The 24,074-nt window shown below is 39.7% G+C and overlaps 1 long non-coding RNA gene across 1 annotated transcript in view; it reads right to left on the reverse strand.

The window, feature by feature from the left end:
• The window catches only part of LOC108760238 (uncharacterized), a 155,881-nt gene that overhangs the window by 50,156 nt on the left and 81,651 nt on the right, over positions 1 to 24,074 (reverse strand). The window contains exon 2 of the long non-coding RNA XR_001940076.1: positions 6,713 to 6,872. This is a non-coding gene — a long non-coding RNA (uncharacterized LOC108760238). The remainder of the gene's footprint in view (positions 1 to 6,712; positions 6,873 to 24,074) is intronic.

Here is a 24,074-nt window from a genome sequence, read left to right on the forward strand (position 1 = left end):
TGATGCGCGTGTAAACATTGCACATAAGAAGGGGACTATCGTCGCGTCGTTATGTCGAAAGTATTAATAAGTGCACGTTTGCCGGGATAGAAATTTGCATTGCACAAATTACAGGCGGATTATGCACGCGCCGAGCGTATCTACGTAAATACTCGGATATAATAATTCCGGTAATTGATACTTGTGCGTAAACGTTCCGACCGTAATTACGTTTAACTACGGTCGTTAATAAGCGCCCGAACAGCGTAAATTTATAGAACGTATTATAAGTGTTTCGACGTTAATAAATTATCTAAGTATGTTAATTAATCGCACGTATGATTAGCGGACGGCGTAGAGATGACGTGACGTTAACATTCTTCCGTTATCGGTATCTCCACGGTAGACGTCGATCAAGTTGTTTTAAAATCCGGTCGAGATGTACTGACAACAGGATATAAATTATTGGCGTTCTCATTAATCCCCTTCAATTGACATTAACATATTTTCGATCACCGCCATTACTCAAATTCGTCAGCTTCATGATGATATCTTGCTTTGGACGCGTTATGTACGTTTACGGATGGATTAAGTCATAATGATATCTAGTTATGCTAATGCGAGAGTTTTTTTTTTCGATCACTTTGGTTGAAAGATTACGATAGTATCCGGTGTAGAATTTACAATGTCTTTAACTGGTATACGGATCTTCCTGTTTCTACCGGCATTAAATCGTAAGATCGATTATAAAACAATGTTTTGCTTTATTACTCGCGACGTTCGGAATGAAATAAGAAGAAAAGTGAATGAACGTCCTCGAAACAGAGAATCAAGTTTTGCTTTCTCGCTTCTTCTTACAATACATACTCGTATCTTTCGTGTTTGTTTAATATGAAGCAGATTGCGTAAGTACACGTTACATAAAATAGCAAATATCGGTAGGGCTTACTGCCATATTATGCCGACGGCAGTGGCTTTATTGCGCGACATTCTCTGGAAGAAAAAAAAAAGAAAATACAGGAAGGCCAGGATGAAAAGGCCAGGGTCGGCAGATGTCCAGGATGTCGCTGTTATAAGTGTCTACGCACCGCGCGGGACGATTCTCCATTATGTATAAATACATGTATGAACTTTGGTGTCGCCAGAAATGTGCGACCTGTGCCCTTCGAAAAGAGCAGCTGGGAAACGGAAACTCGCGGGAATAATCTTGACGAGTGTTTATCGTACTGCTGGATGTATCCCATAGTATTTATCATTCAAACAACAAATATATGTAAAGGAATAGTCGAGATCTGTGAAATGAGTTCTGATAAAGTTTCAGTATAATAAAAATTAAATTTAAATTGAATATTAAAAAATTTTTTTCAATGCTTACTAGCATCTTAAATTATTAACAGCTTTCTAAGATGCTTATTTAATAAGCAATAATATTAAATTGTTTGTCAAGTTAATTTATGATATTATTACTTCAGCTTCGATTTAGGACTGTGTTTTAATAAATAATTGATGCACAGTTAACTTAAACTAGAAATCATATAAATTCACAAGAATGTTAAGTACGAAGAACCATGATCGAATATGGCATTTTTCATTCATGTGTGTTGAATACTTTGCGGTATTAAATGTAAGCAGGTGATCAGAACATTTAATTGAATTTTAGTTGTCGCGGTCATTATAGTTTTTATAGCGATATTTTATGGGGATAAAATTTATTCGTACTTTGGTGTATGTAAATTATTTTAATGTTTTAACCAGAACATAATTCAAAGCACGGTTATGGGACGCCGTAGGTCGTTAGCGACTACACGATGCTAGGCGCAAAAGTTAGCGATCTCTATGGATCGTTGGCAGGTAACTTTTTTCGCGTGACTTTCGCAGGAAGAAAGAAAAGCGCCGTGTGGGCGAAAGGGCTCTGGAACAAGTCTAAAGGCGAGGTGAGGTATTTCCAGCAAGAAGAACCGCGATTAGAACGATTACGGGCTGCGGCGTGCGTGTGGAACGGTTCCATATATCTAGCCAAGCTTTGCGCAACGTGCGCTCGGTCTCGGTCTCAATTAATGCAATTACTCGCTCCCTCGTCTAATTACCTATCAAACGGAATTATTATCGCGCGCGCGGTCGTCTCTAATGAACGTTATTAATTGCTTTACGATTTTTTGATAAAACACGCCGCGTAATCAAGTTATTATCCCACAACGTGCGTTTCCATTTTTAAGACATTGCTGCCGCCACTGTGCCGTCGAGTTATTTTTTTACTCCTTCTGTAAATACTCGTGAATGTCTCGAACGTTTAAATGTTTCCTCGAGCGCGAAACGTGGAATTCACGAGCGAGCAGGCTGCACGCTTTTGTTTGGAGAAACAAGAAAAACACGCGAGATAAAATCTCTCTCACAACAAAAAGCGGTTATTAGGAATTACGGGATTAAGATTAATTAGAATTCGGTTCACTTCCGCTTCAAGCCTCTGAAATCATCCCGATAATATGCACCGTGTAAAATAAATCGTTAAGAAGTAATCGACGCAGTTTCAAGGAAGTGATGATAACTTAAGCAACGGTTAGGGACGCTGCTTCGTGGTAGCGAGCAGCAGCAGGTGATATCGAACTGAAGAGCCGTAAAATTCCGTGAGCGAGAGACGAGGGTGACGCTGGCTAAATAACAGCCGGGGATGTCCCGTCACGGCGCTTTTAAGGTACGACCGCTTCCCCTAATTTCTTATCTGCCGGGGCCAATTTGATAGATCGGCGATATAGAAAGTAGCCTTCTATAAAACGGGGCAGCCTGCGCGGACAGGTGCACCGTGTCAGGATGCACATCCAGCCAGGAGAGTGAGACCGATGCACCTGACCAACGACGCGGCTATAAGCGATGCGGATTATACCTCGGTGTCTCTATTACCAGCCAGTGCGCGACTCTCCTCGCGTAAAAGCGCGAGATACTTTCACGAATTACGAGATAATCAAGGCTTCGCGCATGATGCACCACGAATATACTCGTATGTACCCGCATGAAATCGAGATCTGATTGCGACGATTATTGACTGCACGCGCAGAAAAAGCAAGTTAATTATACCGTCGTTACCGCGTTTATCGTAATCCTTATCCTTCTCACCATCATCAGTCCCGGAATTATCGATGCTACGTGAATTTACGATAATGAGAATGGTAGGTACGTGTCTTTGCAAATCGAACTGATTTTATGTGATTTTAATAGCCGAGTGTTATTAGAACGCGCAATACATACCGTAATAGAAATTTGATGTCATCATTTTTCTTATGGGTTTTATTGTTTGGTAGTAATTTTTTTATCGCCAATTTCTTTAAAGTCAATTTCCTTGTTTTTCACTCATTAAATTGAAAAAATGATAAAAATTCCATAGCAGTAAGATTTATCAATATATTGTTTTTTTTCTCATGTATCTACAATTGTGTATATAAAAATGTAATTATTAGACGCGTTCAGCGCAGACTCAATACTTGAGTGAGCACTCGTTGCTGTTTGCGTACTCTTCTAGTCTACTGAAGGTCTGATTGGATGATCTAGAATATACACTCTAAAAAATATCGGTGTGAATTTAAGATCTTACGGTGTCTATGTAATTCTCACTATATTAATATCAACACCAATGCGGTGAGAATTATACAGACACCACATAGTGTTAAATCCACACCGACATTTTTTAGAATGCACCGACAACAGCAAGTACTCACTCAACTATTGAGTCCTGACCATTGTTGTATATATTACAGTTTTTATTAATAATTTCAAAGAACGTTTTCAGCGTTTGGTATATACTTTGAAACGATGCTTCAGTCGAGTCGCCATAAAGCCGCTTGCGCTCCGTTTGATACGTGTTGCACGACGCATGGTTTTTGAGCGAGCGTGACTTTTGCGTTCCCACGAGACGTAGGCTCGACTTTTGTCCCATGATCGAGCAAAGTGAACGAGCTAGTGAGCATCCTCCGACGAGTCGACGAGCCCGGACGTTCGCGCACGCACTCATGACGGACGGACGGACGACACAGGCACGTACGCCATACACAGAACGTCCATGTATATGGTACAGTCTCAACCGCGAATAAGCCTTCATTTTTTTTAATGAGAACAGTAGCGAACAAATTTTTATGTGGAGAGGGATTTAAAAAAATTTTTTTTTTTACACCGAGAATTTATAACAAAAACATATACAGGAAAGACGTAATGGAATAAATTAGACTATAGGAAAATGGAAGAACCGCAACAACAATATCTCTCTCATTATGATTACAAATATCGCCGTGAATTCTGTCAAAAAGATTTAGTGGCGGTAGGATTAGTATGGCCTTGTTCCAATTTCGCAAAAATTGAAGTTCGTAAAGATCACGGGACGGTTTCGTGGCAGGCTGTGTTTTCGGCCAAGTGCTTATCCAATATTTCCGTGATTTAAAGCGAGATTGGAGCTTCGAACAGCCACGCGAGAATCGAAACACAAGAGTCTCGGGACTATTTGTGGTAGCGACTGTATGCACACGTGATAATATACACGCGAGCACACAAAAGGTCCGGCCTTAGTACGACGGTACGTGATACCAGTTTCTACGTGGGTGCTGGACATTTTACGACTTTCGGTGGACTCGGGTAAGAGGGATGTCTTTTTTATAGGAGAGGCAGTGAATTTCTCGTTTGATTCTGTGATAAGTATCTCATCTGCGTGCGTCAGTGAGTTTCATGAAATATTCGTCTGGCACGTTTCCGCGATGGTTGTACCGCGCCGCGCTTGAGAAAGAGAGGCGGCCAGACGCGTAATTAAGACGCGTGTGCGTTAATATTATATTAAATACTCGTTATTTGTTATCTCAATGGGAAAAGCGTGATATAGAAACGAGATACTTTCTTTTCTTTTCCTACAATTGTAAATCACTTGTTCGGGGCCAATTAAAGGAGGCGCGGCTCTTAGATTTTAGCGGTGCGTAACCGGAACGCTACGCGTGTAACATATGCGCCGTTAAATTAGAGAAGAAATCGGGAGATAATTATTAGCACACGGAAGGATAGCTGATATAATCGTAGGAGAGTCTCTGGACTGACGCAGACTGAGAAATGTTGTTTTGTTGCCGTGTCTACGGTGCTTTACGATGTGTATCGATCTGCATTATATTTGTTCACCGCGATTGCGACTAGACTGAGAAATTATTCGAGCTCTCCCCTTATCCATAAATTAATTAATAAAAATTATTTTATTAATAAAGCCAATCTCACGATTGCTTTGTCAACGCGTACTTATTTATTAAAACGAGTATATATAGGATATATATCAGATGCCCCCATGCGCTTTCTCTCGGAACACAGAATACAGAATTTGTAGCTAAGAGAAAATTACCAATTTCTATATATTACCGATAAAAAGCAATAAACGTATAAATTTGCATCGCCAAATTATTTCTTTTAACGTGGACGCTTAGCTGCGAGCAAATTTGAGACGATGAACACCGCTGAGAGATAATGTTTATAAACCATTTGTGTAGATCGACCGAACTTTTTTCTTGATTTTACTGTTTTCCCTATATTATTACATAGAATTAGACTCTTCTCTTTCATAATAATATCGGTGCACAGTATCATCATCGATTTTTGTCGTTCCCCTTATTCCGACGGCTAGTTTCAACACTTTTGGGGTCTCGTCTCTTCCGCTCGTTAACTGGAAAGAGTCGGGGCTTATGGTAATTTAAAGTAGTCATCCCCAGTCGATTCTTTCCTAAAGCTATTAGGCGATCATCTTGGATTATCCTACGATTCCGGGTTTACTCGGAACTCGACTTTTCTAAGTTTTCGCCCTTTCGCGTGCTCGCAATACATTCGGCCGTATATGCTTGCCTTTCTCGTAGATCCGTTAGGATTAGCAGCCGGATATATCTATACTTTGAATTAAAAAAAAGAAAAAAAGTTAATTCTGTCAAACGAACGTAAACTGTAGATGCTCCTCGAACGTTTCTCGTGAGAAACAACGTCGGGACCATCGGAGAAATGTTATTCTTGCCAGTGCCAATTACCGGCGTAACGATTATCAGATCTCACCGGATCGGTAATTATGTATTACGTCGGTACAATGTTGGGCTTATTATAACCACGTCTTATCTCTTGTGATTGTATTAGTTAGGAAATAATTTTTTTTCTCCGCGTGCCGTTGCGAGTAACTGTACCGGCCCCGGGGTCGTTACCACATTATCATTACTTACGTCTTTGTTATCGAGAAAATGCGACCTGCTCTCGCGCGCGGCAACCTTACAATTAGATTCTCAGGGTGTTATGAGGGCACCGCTATTGCCGTGTCTCGTTGCGCCGATGTGCGTGCATGCACACGACCTGGGCGAGAGAGATAATCGAAAGAAAATACAGTTAAAACTATCAATGTATACGCGCCCTAAGTGGCCGTAAATTATAATTACCGCAAAATCCCATGGCGCCGCGGTGGCGATAAGTCATATTAATTGCCATTAAACAGAGTAGCGTTGCATGACTCCGTTCATTTTGACGAGGCACCTCTTTTGGAATAAAATAAGGTACCTCAGAGAGAAAAGTCGAGAATGCTAAAAATAGACGCAGAACGAGTGGGAGGAGATTGGGCTTTTTTTTTCTCCATGTCGAAAATTAGCGACAGGTTTGACGGAGAATCGTCACGCTAACTCCGCACTGCCTGTCGTCGCGATTTTTATAAATCGCTTATGACGCGATCACGTGAGACAGACTTACGTACCTGCGCGAACGATATCGCGGACAAGAAGGTGGTAGCAGTTTCCAACGAGGCGCCCTACGGGGAGTTCCCGACAGCACGGCGGAATAACTTTGCGGTTGATTTATACTTCCGACAGACGTAACGAGCTTGCGGTCAGACCGCGGCGTCACGCGTCCATCGCCTGCACAAAAAAAGAAATAATGAAAAGGATAAATCAATAAGAATATCGCGTTTTGCTTTTCGTTGCGCAAATAAACCGTATACCTGCATCTGCGCTCAGTTTCCGCCCTCAAATTGAAGACTTGACATAAATAAGATTACACGCGCGATGCTATGGAAATTGTCTTTTTCGGCTCGAAGGCTATACTGCATGTGCGAAGATTGGAAATATGTTAAAACGCTATAAATGATCACTTACTTATAATGTATCAAAAACATAAAGAGAATTTTATGAAATATATATACATATTAGGTACTTATATGAATTTGAGAGATTTTTATCTCTGACTCTTTATTTACGTCTCATTTTCAATGCATAAAATTATACGGAAAGTATTTTGCTGAAAATCTAAAAATTTAGCTAAATATAGATCAAAAACAATTTTATTGATCAACCATCGAAATAGTTATGCAAGATGCTCAAGTTGGTTGCTAGAATGTCAAAATTTTTTGCTACATTGGTTGAGTTTTTTACATAATCATTTTGATGAGTCAACAAAATTACTTTCAGATCTATAGCTAATTTTTTTAACAGCAAGATTCTTCTTTTCATATATTATCTCTGTATACATAAACCATGACTAAGAATCAAGAATAAAAAATGTTGATGTGTGTATATTTCTTATAGAATAGATATTTATGAGTTCATATGTTTTTAATACAAAACGCGTAAGTTTAAAGGAAAGAGGGAAGATCGCTTTCTGACATCTCTTTTACCTCCGTCGGTTTCTTTGTCACGTTTCACAAAACAACTTTAGGTCCACTGTTAGAAGATGTTTAACGAGATAGTAGATTCGGACAGGATGCTCGACTCGTTGACTATCAATGACTCGGATACGTAGTTATGCTTCAGATATGTACAAAACATTTGTATCTACATTTTTAGCGTTAAATATGCAAAATATTTAATATTTAAAAACGAGACGTAAGCAGATTCTCACTAAATATTAACTTCTTAAGGAATTTTTAGCGTTAAACAAAATTATTAATGATGAAAGTAGAAACCACTAAGTTTACTAAAAGAAATTTGAATAATATCGAAGTTTAATTAAAAGAGGTTAAATCTCCTTAATTTCGTTAGCATTGAAAACGCCAAAAATTAATAGGAGAAATTACGAAGAATAAAATATAGATAGATAACGTCGCTCGACGAGACAGTATTCTGTAACGGACAGTTTCGGAAGGACGGAAGAAGAAGAAACAGTGAATGAAAGGCCAACTCGAAGATTTGTGGAGCCACCGGTTTTCGTCTCGTAGTCGTCTTCATGGCTGACGTATATGTTATTCGAAGAAGAGTCTTCCTCCCGCGAGGATACGACGAAGGGGGGACGAAGGGGGGGACGAAGAGGAGGACAGCAGTGTACGCTCGCAGAATACCTAACGACTTTGGGAGTTTTGGGACATCAAGGAGGGACCATGAGGCTTGTCGTAGAGGTCCCAAAAGTTTGCAGCACGGCGAAAAGAAGCCGAGAGAGGGCCGAACGAGACTCGTCGCGCGCACAGCGTTTTTTGCGTTTAACCTCCTGTCTCGCTTTTTATTTGGACCAGACGGGAATTCGGCTAAATGCATTGATTAAACTGCTGACATCGTTCGGGCGACTCGGTGGCCACCGTGTCTCCGCAGGTCCGAGAGCTGGCCCTTTTTTTGCCTCACCGTCCATTCTCCCTTTCATTTTTGTCCCGTCACTTCGGACCGCGAATCGTAACTCGTACTTCATGTTCGACAATCGGTGTTCCGTGCGATCGGCGGCCAGTGATGATCGGATTGTTGGTCAAGAATTTAGCTAGGTGAAATTTGACATTGTTTAACGAATGCTTCGGAAGATCTAATCACGATAGAATTCCGTTGCAATTATCCTGCTCATCACATTGATAGAATGGCACATTTGGTGACGGTTATAAATTAAGATCGAGTTCGTAGTTCACAGAAGACAGGTGATGAAGCAAAGTAAAAGAAAAGATGGAGGTATTCAATTCAGAATATAAATATTGATTAATCGTAAATTATAGTTCGGAAAGATAACATCTATCATGTAGGTAAAAAAATCTAGCGCTTTTCCTTTTAATTGGCTCTTATTCGATTAACGTGGGTACGTACTATCGATTCTGCAATATCTTAATAAAGCTGGCGTGTCGTTAATATTCTGTAATATGGCATAAATATACGGGAGATGTGAAAAGAACGTGGATAATACACGGCTCGAGATTAAATTGACAGGCAGTCTTGTTGCGTGTATTTTGTAACAAGGTGAGAGAGAGTGATTGTATAGATATATTAGAATAGCATACACACACACGTGCAGATAGAATAATTACATGGGCAACATATAAGTGTCAAATATAATAAATTATTTGCAGAAATTAATATCCCATCGATGTGCAAAGTACTTAATCTATCTATTTTTCCCGGTTTAAGAGAAAAATTTAATCGACCAGATTGAATGATTATAGAGGCGTTTTTCCCCTTTGGTTTTTACGGAACTACTTTCTAATTAGTCTAGACTTTAGCACGATATGAAAAACGCGCCACGGATGATATAAAATGCAGAAACGAATGCGTCTTTTCGCTGGTCGTTCGACGAACGAGGTAAGTTTGGCATGCATCGCTCGCTCCTTCGAACAGCAAAGAGCCATCTATGGAATTACCCTGATGATTAATGGTACGGCGCTGGCTCGGGGCACCCTTCCACCTTGTTTTCCAATTCTCCTCTGCCCCTCTGCTCCCTCTCTCTTCTTTCCCCGTGTGTGCTCCACCGCCTACATCCATCCGCGGCCTCCGTCACTACGTGCTACCGGCCCATCTTGGGCCCAACGGCTCCGGGGGCTTTGGAACTCGCGGTACACGAGCCGGCCGACGAACTGTTCGGTTACAATGTAAAAAAGCGTACAATGTTAAACCCGCATTGCCCCTGCCAACCATATCTCATCCGCTCGTCCGTCCGTCTGTCTGTCTGTATTCCTATCTTCATCCTGTCTTCTCCATTTAATCTAGATTAAATATTTAGATTACTTTGCGTATCTTACAATCGCGAACTTCATTAAGATCCAACTTTGGCTTTCCATTTTTGTACACTTACGTTAGTCGGATGTGTGGCTTGCGGGTAGTTAACGCTATTTGTAGACTGCTCGCAGAGATGTTCCCATTTCTCGTTTAAATTTCCAATAATTCAATACATTAACAAGAGCACGATGACGTATACACGATTTCTACTTTGCTTCTTTTTTGACTCTTATATTATTTTCTTTTATATTTATTACTGTACACATAATCAAAGAGTATCTGTATCTTTTATATCGCTTGGACGTACGTTCTATTTCACGTCTGTATATATAATTTTACATGCGACTTTAAAGTCTTTGAGATTTTCAACTTACATTGAATAGAGGTCTCATATATATTAGGACTTTCGCAAGGCCTAGAGCAACCATTTCTACGAAAAATCGTTTTATCTGAGAAATGAAATCGTTGACGGTGCGAACGCATTAGTCTGTCTTCCGCGAAGGCGTGTAATCGCTAGCCACGAGCCAGAAAAAAGGAAACTACAGGTACTATAGGTACAGGTACGAAGGACAGGAAGGGGAGAGAGTACGGCGATATGACCCAGGGCAAAGTCGAGCGGCGTGTAAGAATCGGCTGGCGAAGAAGGAAGAGATATAGCGAATTCGGGATTGCATGTCGGGGAACAGTAAGACCTCCCAAACAACCCCGACGGGGGCATCTTCCCTGGGAATAGCAGTGATTCCGGAGAAATGTGCAATATCTTCCGTGATCGGGTATTATTACGTCGTGATTACGGGTTTTGATCTAGGCTAGAAGCGTCCAGAGACCTTCCCCTCTCACCACATCACCCCTCTCTTCTCTCTTTCTTCCCCTCGGCATTCTGTGCACCGTCTCGCTGCCTGTGTTCGTGGCGATGCAGCGTCGATGATGCGGCTAAGAACAAGTCGGAGGGAACGGCACCGAGTTCGGGAAGGGAGACGTATTGTCCTCGACGACTGGTCGCCATCGTCGCCGTCACGTCGTCATGCGATTCGTGACGGCCGCCGCGAATCGCCGTGGGAAGCCACGGCTTCCATTTCGCTTTCTCTCCTCCTACCCTCCTCTTTTTCTATTCCGGCGCGTTCTTCGTGTCTTCCTCTCGATTACGGGCAACGGGGTAATGAACGACCTATGCCGCAATGCCGTTGCCCGTTTGCCGGTTGCTCTTTTATCTCCTCCCTCGCGGATAGAGTCCTGCCACGAAAACGGCCGGCGATTCCTGTTAGTCCGCTACCCATGAGATCCGATCAGATCTAACTGTTTCGGATCGGAACAGCGGCACGATCGAGACATGCTCCAACTAGTGCCGCTTCATAATTGGAGTATGAACCGCATGTATTCCTCGTGTCCGGCTCGCTGCTTCTTGAAAGGTATCCTTTCAGGACGTGGGATTCTTTCTATTAATGTTCCAAATAACGAAATTATATTCTTCTATAAAAACACACACGTTTCTTGTAATGCAAGAAGGCTATTTTTTATCTCAATGTTTTTTTCTTTGTAATAAATGTAGAATAATTTTGAGGCAAAGTAGAATCTAAAAGATTTAGTAAAAGATAGGAGTGTTGAGACTTCTTCAATTTATTATTTTTCAAATAATATACAATTCGGAGCAAACAGTTTTGTATATTTATTCTTTTTATTACTTAACCAAGATTAAAAAATATTAATCATTACTTCATTGTAAAAAATTGATGTATAAGTCGCAAGCATAATTCTTAATTATGAAGGCAGGAAGTTCATCCATAGAAGAGAGACTACAGTGGACGAGGTGAGGAACATTATAGTATATAGGTATAGTTGTAGTCGTTCTTCAGGTCCGTCGAGAGTCTAATGACAAGTAGCACGCGATCGCGCGTCGCATGTAGGTTCGCACTTTGGGACCCGAGATTGCCGGGGGAGACATTATGAAACCATGAGACAAAGGGTGGAACGAAGTTAAGTAGACGGTATAGCTTGGGGTGAGTTAAAGAGAAAGAGAGAGAAAGAGAGCGAGGGAAAGGAGAGCCGCGGGGTAAGAAGGAGAGGTACATTGGCCCGCATTGCGGAACGATGCGCAACAGCTGCACCTGACACGTCATTTGTGTGGAACGTGTATCAGCACCGGCGATGGCTAATTATTATTCCACGTGTGCGAATGCATGCGCGCTTGCCCGTTCGTTCGTTCTTAAGTTGTCTTCATGCGCGAGCCGGGCGAGAAACGAGAGCTCATCAGAACGCTGTTTGATAGTTTCCTAGATTATATAGATTTGCGTAGATTATGGAAACAGAACGTATATCATCGAAGAATCAAGTCATTTGGATTATGCTATTGCGTTACATACATTTACACCGAAATGTATTATTAATTCAATTTTAATTCTACCTTTCGGGATGAAAAAGTCACTGAAACAGTGATGCTGGAAATGTTATCTTTTGAGGCAAAGAACATAACGAAAAATAATGAATTATAAACAAATCTTACTTAAGGAAAAGAGTTGTAAGATTTTAAAAATACAATTCGTTCTTTAACAGTTAATTGTAATTATTTGTTGTGCATATGCAACATCACCGTAATTTGTTTAAACTTTCAGGGTTTTATAAGGAGATAACTTTAACGCGTAAATTTTACGCGCTTTATCGAACTAATCTCTTGTTTTGTATTTTTCCAAGTAAACGCGAGACTCAAGTCATTATTCGTATTGCTGTGCAGCATTAAATCCACACTATGTCACGAGGTGCGCACTTCATGTATGTTAAGTTATATCACGATTACGCGTCCCCTCATTTACCTTCCGTGTTTCCTTCAAGCTGCACACGTTGTGCTGCAATAAATGTCACTTCCGTCGCTACTACACTTCTGACAAGAAAGCTTAAGGCGACAGGCGGCCATAAATATAAACGAATCTTGTCATTCTTATCCATCGCGGTATTTTCATCAATATTATCAATTGTAATAACGGATGTTGTTTTGCAGAAACGAGATATGTGGCACGAAATGTTTTCTACGTTCAAAGCTTGAACATAATTATCTAAATCACATAATCTCGTACTTGCAATGGATGATTTATATCTTTTAGTCAGCTCTTTTTTTTCGATATTTAGTGTCTTCGAAAAAATTTGCCGGAATTCGCTTCATAGGCTGGGAATAGTAATAGAGTTATTTCAAATTTCTGTCGGCCAATCTGTTAACGCAATAGGCACATGGCGCCTATTGTGCTCGCGTACGTCGAGGGACGTCGAATCACCCCTAGGCATGAAATTAAACCGTCACCTACCTACGCTTCCCGCACGATCGCGGCATTCGAGGTCTTCGGATGAAATTGTCCGTCTAATTTTATCACGGCGGGCTTTAAAATGATGGAAGGTCTCTCCGGGATAAGCTTGGGCACGTGGGGCCAAGGGGAGCCCCGAGGTTGGGCTTTAATAAAGAAGCCCGACGCGGCTGGTTCGCGACGGGACTGCTGTCTGCATGATGCGCGCGTCAACCGTACGAGAAAATACTCGTAAATCCTCGAAATCCTCCCTGTAACGGCAAGACGAGTTTCGGGGATGATATTTGACTCGATAACCTGTACCTTCTTTTCGCGTATGTTTACGTGGATCTTAAGTTTCGATTCAGTACAGCAGTTTCGAGATTAACGTCGGCAATGAAAAATTTAGAAGTCGATTTACGAGAAAGAATTTATTATATTGACTAATCTCTTCAAGAGATTAACCATTATAATAATCTCTCTCTTGAAGAGATTAATGACAAATTGAATAACTCTTTCAAACTATGCAAAAAAGAATCGGGTTCTTATTTATTTAATAGCACTAAATTAAAATAAAACGTTTGTTGATTAAGAGATTCCTTACTATAAATATGAGTTGTCATCTTTGAAAAGATTACTTTAAAGTCTTCAGGTAGAAATTTCATATCTTTGTCTTTGCCTTTATTTTTACTCGAGAAGTAACTGCGAGACTTATCTACGATAAGCTCCCATAATAATGGACTTTTATGTAACAAGGTACTTTCTTTAAATATCAAACGCTGAACTTTAAACGTTATGCTAAACTTCGATAACGAGTGCATTTTAATGTCTGTCTTTGAAGCGCTTTCGAAGAGATAACCGTGAAGTATCGCTCTCATTTCATTCTTCGACAAGCATCGTATTTTAATTCGACGTTGTAGAACGCGCATCGCATTACATTGCGATCTACCGATATACGTAAATTAGAACAAGAGCATTTAGGTAATAATTTGCATTTTTTTAAGTCATTTTATCGGAGAAAACCGATAAAATTTCTAAATAAATTCATTTGTAAAGCACAATAGATATTTTATTATCAGAAAATAATTCGTGAAACCGCGATTGTCACAAAAATTATATAAAACTTTACAACTTTATAACTAATATAAAAACCTATATAATATCTATGCATCAACGCATATCTATTCATAAAATCGGAGCATCAGAGATTGAATGTGATCGTAACTTTCCGTTATCAACGGTCGGGTGATGTCTGTTGTTGAAACGAAGTTACGGTATCTTGAAGACATAGTTACGTTATCGTGCGAAGGCAGTCCTGTGATCTTGCTGCGTCGATTTCTGAAAATTTGCGCCTTATCAGCAGGCACGCTCCCGAGTAACCCGCGGAAGCCATTTGCCAGGCACGATGGGTAATTAGCGTGCGAAACGCCGATCCGCCGCGATAGCGTGCGCGGCCTTCCTCTTATGCAAGAATCCGTCGTGTGCGCAAAAAAAAATTATCGACCATCCACCTTTATCTACCGGTCGTATCGCGACATGACCAACGATCTCCGTTGTTGCGTAGGTAGGTAGGTAAGCAGGATGGGTGGTGGCACGCAGAGAGAACTAGAGTCGATTATCAAGATACCACGATACGCCGCGAATGCGGTTGCGTTTTCTGCAAGACGTCAAGTAGGAAAAGCCAAACGGCTTCGATTGCGAGGGTGCCATTGGCAATATCGACACGTCTTACTTAGATAGGAATAACGATTTCTTCTGTAAATTGATTATGATTTCCTAGCTTGAATAATTGAGCCTTCGAACGTTTATTTCTCCTTTCAATGTGTATTGTCTTTCGCGTATATGCGAAAATATATTACTAGGTATTCTCATTTGCTTCAACGACATAATTAAAAAGTTATCATTTTTTCATTTTTTGCTTGCAGAAAAAGAGAAGGAATATAAAGAAAAAAAATATACTTTAAAAGAATATACTTTTATTCCTCTTTAAACAGTTATTACATTAAACTTGTGTTTTTAAATTGATATTACAAAATTTTAACGATTCAAAATATTCAAAATTATTTTCTAGAAAATTTTGTTTTTTGAGTTGTGTCATTGTTATAGCAAATAAGCGATGTATTATTGTATTTCGGTATAAAAGTACAATCCGTACGTATATGTATTTTTTTTTTAATATATATTTACAACCGAAACATATAAATCTTTTTGAAATACATTACTGCCTCAAGTGTGTATGCTTGAAAACTCGGATTTGGATATTACGTAACCTGAAACGAGAGAGAAAAAGAGAAAGAGAGGACGTTTGTAAGCATTGTCGGAAACGATTATTATCTGTGCTCGTAAGCGTAATTTCCGCTTTAACGTCACACGCGTTGCTTTTAAGGTCTAACGGTCATTATCCTAGCAATGCGGATCTTATCAAACATGCAAATCGAATCATAAACGGCTCTGCGTCGAAAGCGGAGCTCGTAGCATGATTGCGGGCATGGAATCTATATCGAGGTATCGGTTTTTTGCTTGTAATATGTGAGAGGTCATACCAAGACTTGTAACGTGTGTTTTGCCGGTCGTTTTTCTAAATCGTTCTAATATAATTAAGTCGATGAGAAAATAACAAAAAAAATTCATTGGCGTTACATAAGGATTAATTTTAATAAATCAACTCCGCGTAGATGTAAATATTTTATTTAAAGAAAATCGTGATATGCGCATAAATGATGTGACTTTTTTAATGGACTATATGTTTGATAAACAATATGGCATTGATAACATTAAGAGAATCAATATTACATTAATAAAAATATAATTTTGTAATTCAGAATTATATCTTAATTCTTATCGAGGTAGAAAGAGTAGCATGTGGTTGTTTAACAGTGAAAGGTCACGACGGTGTTAAAAAACCATCATAAAGGGCAACCGTATATCGCGACACGTTGATACGTGACGAATAAAAACATAAATTGTGGCTGTGAGTAAAGCATGTTTCGTTGTTATGACTATAATTTGCCGGTATTCCAATTGTAACGGTAAAACCGCGACTTTAACCCGCAGTTGATTGCACGCCGCGATCGTGCAATCCGCGATCGACGGGGCACGCGAGGCGTGCATTTTATAATTTTCGTCTCGCAGTCGGGGAAAAGAGCAAGCAGAAGACACGAATGGCGCTAATAAAGCAGTCCGGATAATCCGCGAGCGGTCCGGTGTTTCGACGAAATGGTCCCATGGGTGATAGCGCTGCTGCAGCGCCCCATGACTGCGACGTGATTAAAACTAGCGTTGAATTGACGGTGCCGAAGCCACGGGGGGCTGATTGTCAGAGGGCGAGAAGAGTCGCCCTTACCCCGTGCTTAGGCTAATTTACCGAGATGTCGTCATGCCATCGAATCTTCATTGCGGCGCTTTCACTTCCGTTTTATCGAGCGTGTCTTAAAAAATTTTACGAATCTATTTGCTGAAAATTTTATCGTTATCGTCTGTATATAGAAATTGGAAAGATAACATGTGACAGATATACTATATTTTAAAATTGGAAAGATAACACGTGACAGAAGAGTATTATATTTTAAAATCATCCCAATTTTTATCTCAAAAAGCATCTTGTAAACATTGTTGCCTTCATAATTTTTACCTTTATAAATTTGACGTTTGTAAAAAAAGGTTTCTAATGTTTTACTTTGTGTTTAGTGGTATGTTTTAAAATTTAATAGGTACTGAACTTTTACAATTTTGCGCTCATTGTATTTGGTCTTTTTTGAAGAATTCTGTGAAGCGATAAAATTGTATGGTAAAATGTATGACGTATTTTTTTCTAACGATAGTATGCCAAGGTACTTTGACAATGTTGACATCGCTTTGCGTCGTAGATCACGATAAAGATTAAAGATAACGATATGATGGAAAAAGTTTTCATGTCGGTGAATTTGGCATGTCGAGGACGATGAGTAAGATGATTGGTTGACTTGGACAGGTACAAATCGCCGGTAAAAGGTGGTCTTATTTTAGTATCTGCTGTCAGTTGAGCGATAACCACTTATCTAGCATATGTGTCACGTTCCGAAATTGACAATTTTTTACATCCTTGTCACAAGCGCGAGTTTAATGCAGTGTTCATGATAGGATCCTCATAGGATTAAATGATTTATGAATATAAATAATCGCTAATCATAAAAGTAATTTAATTTTTATTTTCTTTATCAAAAAAAGGTTAATATTTTATAACAAAAATAAAATAAAATGACCCTATAGGTACGATGTATCTAGTAATAAACAATAATCTTCTGATTAAAGCTTTTCGTACGAATGTGTGTATACAGAAAAGTTTGTAAATATAAAAGAAGAAGATATTTAAAAAACCACAAGTTATCGCTAAAAATTACGTAGACATAAATGGAGCGCGTAATCGCGACAAGCGGTTGTTACACCGCAATAGAAGCTTCGCATAAAATGTCATAATCTAAATTGAATAATATCATGGAGCATAAAAATGCGACAGAAAAATGCGGCACGAGAAATAATTTTCCATTCAATTACAAGCACCGCTACGTCGTCGTACTTAAGCAGCCCTAACGATTCGCGGAACAATTGCGGTTCGCGTTATCAAGAAACGTTTTCCTCTTTCCTTTTTTTTTTCCCCTCTTTGTCGACACGTAAATCCAAGGCGAGTACACGACCGACACACACGTTACGACGTATTTTTTTATCGGGGCACGCACAGCGGTTGTTATCGTGAGTATTGCCTACTCAGCCGCGACCTATATGCATTCACAATTTTTCCCTCTTGCGATTGGGCACGGCAGGGGTGGCTGGAAAAATCCAGGTGCGTGGCGTGATTGGACGATACGCACTGGAAACGAGCGCGTACGCAGTGCGAACGACATTTGTCGCAACGTTCCCTGCGGGGCAAATTTTATTCCGCGCGCGACGCGGCCCGTTATCGCGGATATTACTTTCCCCGCATATTTTTCGTTATAAGCGTTAATTGCACGCAGCGCGCCAGAGGCCTGTCCGAGGATTTACGACAATCCCCGGTATCGCGAAACGCACGGCTACCGCCTTTCCTTTCATCTAAACAAGCGCGTACTTATTCTGTCTTCAGACGTTTCCGGTCTGGAAAATTATGCCACGTGATAGCGGGCGAAGGAAATCTGCACCGATGTTTTCGCAGCCCCATTTCTTCTATGACTATTTTCGCGTTTACGATTATATGCACTTTCTAATGAATTTGTAAGTCACCTGAATTTTTCAAAGTAGCCACCGAAATATAATACGATAACAATTGAAGACACCGAGAAAAACCTGTGAAATAATTATTGCAGGCGACATACAAATATAATTTATTTTATCGCATTATGCTTATATGAAACTAAGATTGAGATTGAGATATTGAATTTGATTAATTAAAGCAAAGTTACTAAACTTAAATTGATCTTTTTCTGATTAGTCAATTTCAATTTTAATCTCAATCTCTGATACGGATATTGTGACATTGAAAGATTTATTATACTTTATCGCTATATATTTTCTATCCTTGATTCAGGGAATTCTTCTCAGCTTTAGGGAGTTCTCAGTTTTTGAAATACTACAAAGAATGTATAACGCAATGCATGTATGACACGTGTCACAATTCAGCTCAGATTCTAAGCATCTGCAGTTCGCGCGTTCTCTTCCCACGTAGATTTCTCCCGCGTTCTCTTCTAACCGCCATCGCGTGGGTGGCAATGACACGTAATAATAACGCCCGGTAACGCATCGCGTGCGACAGCGAGCGAATCGCAGGGAATCGAGCGGCGGCGACGGCGGCGACGGCGGCGACGGCGGGCCCCCTCACACCTCGTGCACGGCCCCCGGTCTCCTTGACAAGCGGGTGTTTAATTGGCGTTGAAACCAACGGTGTGACGGGAACACACCGTGTGTGCCGGTGGCGTCGCCCGAATGCCCGAATGCTTGAATCCCGCCGTGGCTATACGCAGGCGGATCCGCCATCGCTAGTGCGTTACCACGGCGAAACCCGGTAATTACCCGCGGCACGCAACTTCGTACACACGTACGTGTGCACGGCGTGCACGGTGTGCACGATGTCGTGTGGGTGTGCGACCTATGTGCGCACCACGTTATAGTGGTGCTCGAATGCTCCACCGTCACCTCCTCCCCGACCCCGCGTCGTCATTGTTGTTGTTGTGTTGTTACTCGCGATGGCGGTACGTATATTTGCAGCGATTTCCGCTCGGGCTTGTTCAGGCTAGCTACTTTCTCAACGTTAGATAGGTGTCACAGCGGTATGTGGGGCTCGCACCGGATACGCATCGCCACGCCGATTTGTGCCAATTGGTTCCGGAGCGGTTGAAGGATTTGAAGAGCCGTAAGAAGATCACATCGATCGCAATTGTTAATTTTCTTTCACATGCGATTATAATCTTCTTAGACACACGAGGATCATTTTTCAAAAAAAAAAGAGATAAATAGTATATAAATGAAAAAAGAGTATATAAATAATTGGAATTATCTTTAAACACTCGTTGAAGTTGGCTGAAGTTTAAGATAAGCTTAATTAACCTTATTCATTAAATAATGAAAACAGCTTTTAACCGAGTAATGGGATTATATCTATAAAGCGGTTATTTTAAGTATTTATGAAGTGTTTTATTGAAGGCTGTTTATCAATATTAATCATTTTACGTTAGTTTCAGAGTTCCGTTTTCGAAAAAATAGGAACACGCCGAATGCACACAGAGTCCGCAACTGCGGCGTTTGTGTGCGCAGAATTATGACGGTAAAAGTGCATTACTATTGCGCGTGCATTATTTACGTAATGTTATTTCAATTTCCCACGTCACCGTGGCGGAAATTAAAATTCCATCGCGCGGCATCGGCAAACATCGCACCCGGTTATCATCCGATACTGAGATACACCGCCGACAATAATAATTATTGAGATCGCGAGGATAGAGCGAGAAGGATAACCGGCGTAATTATGAGATAGGTCATCTCGCCTATTGATTTAAGTCCTATCGTTCGGATCCTCTCCTTGTTCATCGGACGCGGCAATTAGTTTGAGAAAAGAAAAAATCTCTATGAGAAAAATGATGATGGAGTTAATTTTCGATCGCGGCGAATTATCTCACGTAACATCTGTACGCTTTAACGAAGGCGAATTCGCAATGGCGAAGTGTACATCTTTGGAGCGCCGTTCGCCATTGCGCGCGTCGTACGACAGGAAACGCGATAATTACTCGCTGCCTCTATATTCGCGCTGACGTGCAATTATGAGCGCATCTATAAGCCACACGCACGTATCTATGTGTGCGTAATTCCTCGTGCGACAGGCGAAGTAGTATCGGCCGAACGATCAGTCTTTCCTGAACGCATCGTGTAACGCGATGCTGCGGGAAAGAAATGATTTCTTTATGCGATTTACAGCCCGCTAAGTGAACGCCATTGCGTGGCGCAAAGACCATTAGATAACCCACCATTTTGAAATGGTGCGACAGGAAGCCCGATAATCACCGACGGTGTGCACGCTCGATGGAGCACCGTGCTTGTATGCGAACGCCTACGTCGTCGATGACCATGGCGTCTGTTCCACGCGTTATTTCAATATTACACACCGCTGGCAACAAAATAAATCGTGAAAATCGAGGTAATTTTGTATAATTCTGCATAATAATCATCGATCGTCGACGAATTCGTTACAAATTAATTCCGCATTTATTTGGTAGAACCGAAGGAAAAAGGAAAAAAAAGGAGAGAGGGAAATGATAAATCCGCTCGTTCGCCATTCGTTTCTCGTCGAAAAATCGTCGAAAACCGCCGGCGCGGTGCGCGAAATTTTATCGATCATCAAACGCGATAATGTTATGCCGCATAATAAGCGTAAACAACAATTAACCCGTCGTATCGCGATGCGAGCTTGGGCCAATTAATTAATCATCGTCGGCTGTCTAAATGCCGCGAATTCAAATCACCACGTAATTGGTCATAAATCTTTACGATACTCCTTCGCCATTCGTTATTCAACGAGTACGGGCCGTAGTTTCAGTCCTTTACGTACTCGCTTACGTACGAGTTTGACGCATAAATTTTTCATGTCACAACAGGTCGCATCTAGTTACACTATTTTACCGCTACGAAAACGCGCTCGTTATTGCGACCCCCAAGTCATACTTACTTGTCCTGTCAATTTAATTGAGCGAATGCTGATCGTGAGAGACTCGTAGAGTTTTATAACGCGTGCCGTTATATACGAACTTCTTGCTAATTATTCAACAGTTTAGCCAATTATCGTAAATCTTACTGACACCTCCTCGAAAGGATTCGCGTAAAACTGCAGCAAGTTGCAGGAAAAAGGATTACTTTCATCGATATAAGAACGATCGCATTGTATTCTAATGACTGTCTATATTTGGAAAGATATAACACCTTATTGCGTACGAGATTATATCATGAGAAATATTACTATTAATAGACGTGGATTTGATGCTTAAGGTCTAAATGTAAGAAATATCCTATTCGTCACTATTTTCTGAGTGAATCTATTTTCAATCTATTTCGTTATAATATTCGCTATTAAATATTGATAAAGTTTTATTTTAAAAGGAAATAATGTTATTAAGTGTCTTTGCTGAGAATTACTTTTTTTTTTGCAGCAGAATGTACAATGTACCTTTATAACAATATTATAACAGCGAATATTCTCGGGAGAATTTTTAATCATCGGATTTTAACAATCTTTGTACGACGAATTAATGTGGCGACCGATCGCTCTTTCTTTGCCGTCGGTAATCGTGCTGAAGTATAATGTATACGGCGATGTTTAACGCGGCGATTTTACGAACACGACCGAATTATTTAAGGTACTTAATGTCTATCAGTCGCGACTGTTATGCATGAGTGGGTGGATTTATGGAGAGAGATACTCATTGGGTCTCTGCTCGTGGTATTTGATATATATATATATATGCCGCGAGTTAGTGTATACGAGACATGTTTTGCTAGAAGAATTTCGCCGTCGGCAATCGTGCTAAAGTATAGTGTATACATGGAAAGAACGATTTTGCTGAAGTATTAAAAAATTTAACTGGACACACAGATCTGATTTTGTTGGAACATCAAAATAATTATGTAGTACAATCAAGCACAATGAATAATGCCGCAAAAAGTTTTGACATTCTAGTAACCAGTTTGGGCATTTTAAATGATTATTTTGATCTGACAAAATTATTTTCAGATCTAGATAAATGTTTAGACTTCAATAAAACTATTCTTGCTGCACATATTTTATAATCTGCATCTTTTCTATTTACGAATTCTTCTGAGAATGTCTCATAATATTACATTTATTAAAGAGTCGAAGAAAGATTAATGGAAAAATTTCAATAAGACATATTGTAACTCGTAAGAGAGGCTCTTGTTTTAGAATTGGTAATAATTAATTCTTGAAAATTAAATACAATTATTTGTTTCTGTAGGTATAATTTATATATGTTAATCTAATCGACATCAAGACTTCTAATTTGATAGTGATGTCTTCGACATGCAATAATAGAATTACGAAAATGTTCAGCATTTAGGACAGTTGAAGTGTTAATTAGTAAACAGCGGTTTTATATCTTTGTGCAATGATTCGTCGTAGCCTCTTGATTATTATATCGCTTGCATTCCATTCGACAATCATACATCGTGTCTATTATTGCACCATAAATTATAATTAGCGTAACGTCAACGCAATGCATTTAACTAATAAATTCATTGTCCATTGTGTGCAAATTAATGTATGATAATTTAGTAGATTTTGCTACTAGCTAGAATTAGATCAATCAGGAAGGGGGAGAGATGATGTTTGACGGAACGACGGATTAAAAAAGTGAACGAGAGTAATGCTCATATCGGAATTGCTAAATCCCTTATGACTATTAACACGAATGCAGATATAAGAGTATCAGGTATTCTGATCTATTAATTATTCCTATTATAAACTCCATATCGCACCTGATAAATTAATTATTATACATTTCTATTCCTGCATAATTATTCCGAGAATCAGCATATTGTATTGTATATAACTATTATTAAGAGTTCTTCGACATACATATGCACACAAATATTATAATATATCGTATTTTAATTTAATTATTCGTCTACCCAGGTTGAGGAAATGACGATAAATAACGTCAGCTTGCTATTTGAGTAGACTTTATTCGAATCGTAAACAATGTGGTCATTTCTAAAAATAAATATTATAAGAATCTAATATTTATTTTTAGAAATGACCATATTGTTTACGATTCGAATAAAGTCTACTCAAATAGCAAGCTGACGTTATTTATCGTCATTTCTTCAATCTGGGTAGACGAATAATTAAATTAAAATACGATATATTATAATATTTGTGTGCATATGTATGTCGAAGACTTACATATAGTAAGACGTACCGAAACTACATAATTATTTTGATGTTCCAACAAGTAGACTTTATTCGAATCGTAAACAATTGTTGTCATTTCTAAAAATAAATATTATAAGAATCTAATATTTATTTTTTAACTAATATTATACAGATTGCATGATTTTCTTGTTACACATTTTTTGCATCATCACTCTTACATTAATTTTATGCAGCAGCTGTATTAATCTCGACACAAATTTGTTTTATTTTTTTTTTCTTTTAATTTTTACATGTTATTTTATTACGAAATCATGCAATTTAGAATTAAAAAGGAATTATCCAGCAGAAGTGAAATTTCGCAAATTATCGAGACGCGATAATTTGCCACGGTCCACCGGTAACTATAGCCCGTTCGCCGCTTATCTGGCGAAATCTCGCGATAGGTCTTCGGGGTCTATTAATTACCTTTACTTACGGGGCCACTGCCGCACGTTGCAGCCGAACGGGTGA

The sequence above is a fragment of the Trachymyrmex cornetzi genome, unplaced genomic scaffold, assembly GCF_001594075.2.
Source record: "Trachymyrmex cornetzi isolate Tcor2-1 unplaced genomic scaffold, Tcor1.1 scaffold223, whole genome shotgun sequence".
In the NCBI taxonomy this organism is placed as follows: domain Eukaryota; kingdom Metazoa; phylum Arthropoda; class Insecta; order Hymenoptera; family Formicidae; genus Trachymyrmex; species Trachymyrmex cornetzi.